Raw genomic sequence first — 8294 nt, 5'->3', positions numbered from 1 at the left:
AGTACTTACGTCCCATGTGCTTGCATCTCTGATCTATATGGATTTTGTTGTGGATCTTCGTTGCGTTGGATGGGAGTGAGTGAGTTTTGGGAGAGAATGAGTTTTGATTCGTGTGGGGTTCTGTTTTTTACCTTTTTTGTGTTAGAGTAATGGAAATTGGAGAGGTGGGTTACGGCCGGGTAACGGTGAGAATCACAGGTGGGCAAAGTGTCAAAATTTAAACCAGGTAGGCACATAGAATTAGAGGAAAACCACAGGTGGGTAAAGTGTAATTATCCCTTATTTTTTTATTTTATGGTTTATATATTCTGATAACAGCCTGCCTAAGTAATTGACAAAAAATAACGTGTCCATGTAATCAATAGTGTACACAAAGTGTCCATTATTTCTACTTGCACAAATAAGTATGCAGTGAAATTGAGTATAAAATTAGATGGGTTCCTATAATTTTATGAATAGTATTATAGTAAGTACAAGCTTTACTATATTGATTTTACTAACGAAATTGTTACAAATTAGAAATAGGCGATTTAAAATTCAGTAATGAAATGGTTGAAATTTTTGTAAACTTCATTAAGTAAAACTTGTAGTGTTTTTAGCATTTTCTTAATTTTATTATTTGAGTAGTTTTAGAAACATAATATATTGGCAACAAAACTTAGGTAATACTAGTCGCTAACCCGTGCGATGCACGGGATAGTTAAACAAAATTTATACACATTCACTTTTATTGGTACAATCATTTGAAAATAATTCTAACTAATACCCAAATGTAAGAGACGTATTGACTTACTATTTAAAGTAGCCTTCTGAAGAATTTACACATATTGTGTAACTGAGCCTTAATTTCTCATCAACAATAAAAACATGGAAATTCAAAACATGTAAAGAAAATAAAAATTACAACAATTAATTCCATTATCTTTCATGCTATACTTTGTAATTGTACGGAATTAAGTCAACTCAATTTAAGTAGTTGTAATAAAATTGGCTTCTACTATTCTCTATTCTATAAAGATATGAACATATTGGATTTCTCAAACAATTACCGGTATTGCAATAAAATGATTTATTATTGAAAATAAGAAACAAAGAAAATCTGTCTATAGCTTAAGAAACACAATATAATAAAATTAAAGAGATAAAATTTTCGGAGGACAAAATATTATAGATAATTTTAAAAACAGATTATACACTTAAAAGGGTTAGTAATTTATAGCACTTATCCCCCACTATTAGTATACAGATACCAAGTGCAGTCGTCGTAACCCTTTGAAAGAACCTTTCCCAATTGACCCTAAAAAAAAAAACACCTAATTAACAAAATTGATCCAAAAGGGTCTAAAAAGCACACAAAATCAATTCAAAAAACAAAAATATGAGACAAAGTAATTACTTTCCGTTGCCAATGAAATTGTCTTTTGTATTGCTGTTCCAAACTGCAACACTTATCTCTCTAAGGCCTTCAATTAACGAAAACACAAACTTCTCTTGAAATACCGGAGTATTATGACCATCTATACACACACACAAAACAAAATCAGCATAACTCACTATAACTCTATAGAAGCCTCAAAAATATAAAGAGAAATTAAAGGGGTTGAATTTGATATTTACGTTTGGAGAGGGAGAGTTTGCAGAAACTGTGGCTTTATATTTATTAATTTGATAGAGGGGTAAGGTGGCTAGGGTTTTGAGGGTAAGGTTGTTAGGGTTTTGAGGTGTTATAATGTTTTTATTTATTATTTATTATTTTTTAAATATTGTGCTGACGTGGAAAATTGTGGTGCTAGCAGAAGCTTCGGTTTTATATATATAGATTAGTTGTAATCTAAACCCACCGCTTTTTTTTTTTTTTTTTTTTTTTTTTCACCAAAAAACAACTTACAATTTGTCGTGAAATTGCAGTAATATAACATTTCTCTTATCGATCAGCTAAACTTCACTGGGTCATCGTTTTGCTAAAATATTCTAGGAAGGAGCGGACACCTTGCACGCCTACTCCACTCTACTTAAAAACAAAAACGCAAAAAATACTTGTGTTGAGTCCCCACGCCTCTGTGTGAAATTACAGTGCCTATTCCTTAATTAAGGAGGGAATTAATGTTTCAAGAGGCTTTCTGGCTTTCACGATCAGTACTGCAATTCCATTTCACAAATAAGTAAAGTTTTCACTTTTGCACACACCCATCTCATTTATTTCTCTCATATTATTCCCTCTTTGAAATGAAAAATACGCATCAAATGGTTTTCTTCTTCTCTAATTTATCTTTCCATTTAATTTTTTTTCTTCAGTCTTAATTGATAGTACTTTTTAAAAAAAAAAAAAAAATCTATTTTGTGTTTCAAGATTTACCGGTATATTTTCAGCAGCTTTCATGAGTACCCAAAAAGATTGGTCATCATGTCCTTCAACAGCAACATGGAAATATGACGCTTTCCTCAGTTTCAGAGGCAATTTTCTACAAAGTGGATCCATCTGATATACGGATACAAAGGAACACAGTTCGAGCCTTTGTTAAACATGAAATCCGTTTTAAGCAGAATCTAAAGGAGGTGCAAAGGTGGAAAGATGCTTTGAAAGAAGTTGCCAATATCTCTGGATGGCATTTACAAAATAGGTAATTTAATTTAACATATTTCTTTATTTAAAATGTTTCAAACAACTCTTCCTACAGCATTACGCATATGATTTTATTTTATTTTTGAGATAAGCATCAAGAATACTAATAACAGTACATCAAATTTTTATTTATAATACATCTAACAACAAGAATTAAGCATTTCTCCCAAAAATTTTGGAACTAATGAGTAGTCCAGCTCAATATAAGTTGATTTTTTATTATTTTTTTAAAATATTTAAATATCAATGAAAGAGTAAAAAATTCTGAGAATTGAATAAATTTGAAATTTTTATTATTTTAAACTAGGACAACAGTTTTTAATGTTACTAAAATATTGTTTATATGCATTTTAGAAACTTTGTGGACATTGTTATTGTAATTGTCACAATGCAACAAACTTTAGAATCACATCGTAGTTAGTGAATTTTCCTAAATTCAAACTATGAGGAGCTTGATCATAACTTACTTTTATGAGAAATTTATTTAGAAATGCAAATTTTCCTCTAATCTGATTAAACTATCTTCATTAGAAACCTATGATGCTTGTACGTATATGTTAATAGATGTGAAACCACCAACTATTTAAGATGCTCTCACAGGAGACAATCTTCATAGCTAAAAGCATTAAGTACCATTTTGTTTGTGTTAGGATCTTAGAGCGTTGGCTGATTCAATGTCAAATTTTGATGTATTTAAATCTTTCAATTTCATTGTATCTTGTATTTTGGGGGTTTTATTGGTATTGAGTTAGTGAGTGGAGGGAGGCATGTGCTGAAGTTGAAGCTGAAGTCTGCAGAATTCTGCTTCTCCAAAAATGAATGTGTCAAGCAAAAGTGTGGTACAAAATCAAGATTTGAAAAACCATCGCACAGAGAATTTGCCCCTTACTTCACTCGTACAAAAATTGATTACCTCTAAGTCATTGTCTTTCTTCTTACTCTTTAGTTTTGTTGGTTGCTGCATCATCTTTTTTCCTTTCCTTTGGCATATGCTTGAACTTATGTTTGATTTAATTTTAAATTCTAAATAGTATATTGCTAGCTGCAGCTTGTCTTCATTATTGGCACTTATTACAACAAAAGAATCATTAAAGGTTGTTGAACTTCTTGTCCTTTTTTCTTAATCAATTATATTTTTTCTTAAAGTTTTGCTGATTGCTGCACTATATTTTTTTCTTTCCTTTGGACACTTTTACTTAATTAAGTTTAACTTCAAAATATAATTTTACTAGCTGTGCTTTAGCTTCATTATTGGCACTTATTCCAGCTCTCATCTGGTCTGTTTCCTTGATCAAAAAACACATAGTAGTACACCTAGTTAATTTAATATGCGTATTATTAAATCTTATGGATTGGTTCAATTTGTAAAAGAATCATCCCCATTCTTGAAGCTACTCTTTTAATCCCAAAAAAAAGAAAAAGAAAAAATAGTTTTATAAAATAAACAATGATTAGGGTAATTTTGGTTCAGTGATTTGTGTTGGTTGCCCCATTGATGTAGGATTGTTGGACTTGTTCATGAGGAGAAACTGTCACATGGCCAAGAGAGAAGACAAGTGCATGCACGTATGCTTCTGATTTTCACTCGATCTAATAGATTGCAGGGTAAAATCTGCACTCTTGTTCATGTATAGATCACAATTAGAATGATTAGTTTGGAAAGACATAGCATCTAGCTTCCTCATAGAAGATTTTCTATGGTTTTGTAATAACCTTCAACCAAAGAAAATGCACTTTATCTGTTTAAGAGTTCAGCTGATTTTTCTATCCTTGTTTCTTTTTCTTTGAAATTTTTATTATTTTAATGTAGGATAGCAATTATAAAAGTTATTAAAATCATTTGTATTAGCATGTTTGAGGACATCGTTACTGTAATTCTCATAATACAACAAACTTTAGAATCAAATCTCAGTTAGTGAATGTTCAAATTTCAAACAATAGGAGCTTGATCATAACGTACTTTTATGAGTAATTAATGTGGATATGCAAATCATTGACCAAATCATTCAACCGAGCTCTTGATATATCCAAATATCATCAACATTGTACATAATTGATTGATCCATAGGCCATAGCATCAGTTATGTTTTTGGTAATTTGCTTAAGCTATCTTCATTAGGAACCTAAGCTTGTTCATAGATGTGCAGTAACCAACTATATAAAAAGCTCTCGCAAGAGACAATCTTCAAGGTAAAAAGCATTTGATTCCAATTTTATCTATTACCAAAACAATGCTATGAACAACTATATATTACTCGATTGTTGGACATGTTACGATGAATCAATGATCTACCATAATAGAGCATTGAATAGTAAGTATATTTGAATGGCCTTAGCCATGAAATCATGATACATGTTATTGTCTTATGTAATGCCTGTGTAGGAACATTGGTGAGACCTTAATAATATTGCAATCCCTTCTTTCTCTACTTTTTGTTGCTAGATATTCCTCCCCCCCCCCCCCCCCCCCCCCGGTTTCCTTATTCTTTTAAAACATTTAGGAGTTTCATAATTTTTTTTTTTTAATTTTATATATATATATATATATATATATCAGTGTAGTTTGAAAGAAAATGGGTGCTGCGACATGAATTTCCTCATTAATCTATAATATTAACAGTTTAAATTTCTTTTAACATGTAGCAGCTCTTTGATTATGTAAGTTTTTACCATAAGACTTTTGTGCTTTTGCCTCTTGATGTACTTGAAAGTTTCTCCACCTTTTTAAAAACTGTTGCTCTGAATTAAATTATTCATTGCAAGTTGTCCATGCCAATTTCAGATCATGAGCAGGCAAAGCTGACTGTGCCTATTTCACATGATGAAACAAACCAAGAGACCTATCTCCAAATCGTAACTTAATTAGGTTATAGCCTGTCAAAGAGACTCAAGTAGAATTAGAAGTAAAAGACAACAGTAGACAGTAGAGAATTCTGCCCATACAGCAGACTTAACTATAAATTGCTAATCATATCATCTGGTGCGTAAGCAACTGTGCTGACAAGGTTGAAAATTGGAGAAGGTAGTGATGCAGAAGATGCAAAAAGATTATTATTTAGTATTATTTATGTTTGCAAGTCAATTGTATTTTTATGTTTTAGGTCCTAGTAGTTTATTAGGCTATTAGTATTTTAATTTGGAAGTAAGGTTATTTTTGTAATAAGGCAATTAGGGTTTCCTAGCCAATTAGAACTAGGATTTAGCAATCCTTTATAAGCAACCTATTGTACTCCTTGAGAAGATATTTGATATTTTGATAAATGAAAAAATGGCCATTTAGTCTCTTTTGGTCTGATGCTGACTCCAGGTCCACCCTAGGTGTTGACTCTTAGTGGTTTTCTCGCTTGGTGTTGACTCCAAGCAAGGTCTAGGTACTGACTTCTAGGTCATATCTCTTTATTTTATTGTTATTTAAATTTTGTTCTGATTGTCTTGCGTCAAGTAGCCTACTTGGATTGGTAAGGCTTCTTGTTCTAGTTTTTACCGTTGTTTTATTATATCTAGAATTTAAGTTCTCTCAAAAACTTTCTAATTAGTTTTGTTATTTAGACTGATGCATTATGTTTCATAGTGGCAAGATGCTACGCTTTAATAATCCAAGCAAGGCCTAGGTGCTGACTTCTAGGTCATATCCCTTTATTTTATTGTTATTTCAATTTTGTTCTGGTTGTCCTGCGTCAGGTAGCCTACTTGGATTGGTAAGGCTTCTTGTTCTAGTTTTTACCGTTGCTTTATTATATCTAGAATTTAAGTTCTCTCAAAAACTTTCTAATTAGTTTTGTTATTTAGACTGATGCATTATGTTTCATAGTGGCAAGATGCTACGCTTTAATAATCATTCTTTTTTGAAGTATTTCCATTTTTTTTGTATTATATTTTGGGATATCCTTAAGGAAGTCGAAACAATCTGCTTCTGTTAATAAGTATTTGAAGTTAGCTTCTTTGACTTGGAAACAGGACCTGGTTAGGGAGCTATAATCTCCTGAAGTGGCTGCTCAAATTTCAACTGATACACTGATATGGCCTCATGTAACACATGGACGATATTTGATCAAAATAGCCTACCAATTGCTGCATGCGTTGGAAGTAAGGGATCAGGTAATGGATTCTCATCAGAGTTTCATGGCTCTTAGATGGAGAAATCTGCGGAGCTTGTAGCTTTCTTTGAATATGTGTTTTTGTGTGGAAGTGTTGGCAATAGTACATGGCCATTAAAACAGTTTAGTGGAAATGAAACATAGTGGATTGTACTAAGTGTGCTTTGATTATTTATTGCCAAAGTGCAGTCTTGCTCGGTATGTATGGTTTGGGTCAGATTTGACCCATAGAACCAATTTCATTTTGTCCTTCCTCTTTGAAGCAATGGTTGGCTCAATAGATGGAGGATCCAGAATTTAATAAACTAGAATATTCTCTAGATTGTTTTTCATAATCTCTGCAATAAAGTGAAGTTTACAAGTGCGAAACAGTCTGCTTATGAAGTGCTAATGCTCTAAATTTTTTGTTTTGCAGGTATTCAAAAGCCTATGATATACAAGTGGTGGATCAAAGTAACTGCTGGAGAGTGAGTACCAGCACTAGTGTATCTAGTTGTGGAGGAGTTACTAACAGTTGAGGAGCACTAGCAGAGAGATTGCAAATGGATTGGTTTTGTCCCTATGCAGCAAAATCAAGTTTTGGCAGGAATAATTATTGTAGTCTGTTGTAGTTACTGCCATTTGAAACTGAATGGAAGCTCAATCCCTGACCATTCAAAGTGCATTAACAAAGACTGATTGAAGACCACTAGTGCATGGAAGTTGGAAAACGCTAGTGGTTCATATATGCTGTGCTTGGGGGAGTCACTGCAAAGGCAATGGCCCTGCTACTCTCGCTTCAAAGTCTTATGAACATCTTTTGGGGCTTGTAACTTTACTACCAGCCAACTCTTACTGCATTTTTGTACCAAAAAACCAAAGGCAGAAAAAAGGCTATATTTGCACCTTTTTTGGACTAATTTATGTCAAACGTCTGCATGCAATTTATTAACATTTTAAGATAGGAATTAAAATTTCTCGTACTTGTTCAAAGTTTTGGTATACTTTGATTGTTGTTTTTATTTTCTCCCACAATGCAAAATATTATATTTTTTCTTGACAGCATTTGTGTCTTATGAGTGGCATTAAAGAAATTTCCAATAGAAAAACTTGGCTCAAATTGGTTAAGAGGTTGCTGATGAGAAGATAAATAAATTAAGAATACCTTCTCTTGTTTGGTAATGGAAGGAAGAAAATTGCATAATGAATTCAAATTTAAGAAGATCTAGTCTTTTCGGGCAGATAATAATGAATTTCTACTCTGCAACATTGGTTTCAACCAGGGCTGGACGCAACATATATAGTGGTAGAGAATTCAATTACACACAAGCATGATAGGAAAGTTCATTAGTGACTGCCTTTTTTCTTTAATCTTTCTTTTTAAGCGAACACGACGAGCTTTCTCTTCCTGTCCTATCCCAAGCGATTTCTGGGCATTTGCAATACCTTCTGGATCTGCAATGCTACACATCAAATAAACTATATTATAAATCCAATATCAGCTAGCCTGTTACAGTCATCAATACATTAATGGAAGGAAAAATGTCAAAGGTTTGATCACATGACCTAATCCTCAATGAACTTGGATGCAATCA

General features: G+C 32.5%; 1 long non-coding RNA gene across 4 annotated transcripts; it reads left to right on the top strand.

Moving 5' to 3' along the window:
* The first annotated feature begins 1916 nt into the window (after nt 1-1916).
* On the top strand, nt 1917-7761 carry LOC126700461 (uncharacterized). 4 transcript variants are annotated; one of them, XR_007647171.1, is made up of 5 exons: nt 1917-2162; nt 2371-2621; nt 4125-4228; nt 6581-6721; nt 7136-7761. It is a non-coding gene; the product is annotated as an uncharacterized LOC126700461 (long non-coding RNA). The 4 variants fall into 4 exon arrangements; XR_007647172.1 differs by having other exon boundaries at nt 1918-2162; nt 2374-2621; nt 4125-4189; XR_007647170.1 differs by having other exon boundaries at nt 1918-2162; nt 2374-2621.
* Nucleotides 7762-8294: the final 533 nt, after the last annotated feature.

Source organism: Quercus robur, chromosome 9 (assembly GCF_932294415.1).
Source record: "Quercus robur chromosome 9, dhQueRobu3.1, whole genome shotgun sequence".
Classification (NCBI taxonomy): Eukaryota; Viridiplantae; Streptophyta; class Magnoliopsida; order Fagales; family Fagaceae; genus Quercus; species Quercus robur.
This window is presented reverse-complemented; position numbering and strand designations above follow the sequence as displayed.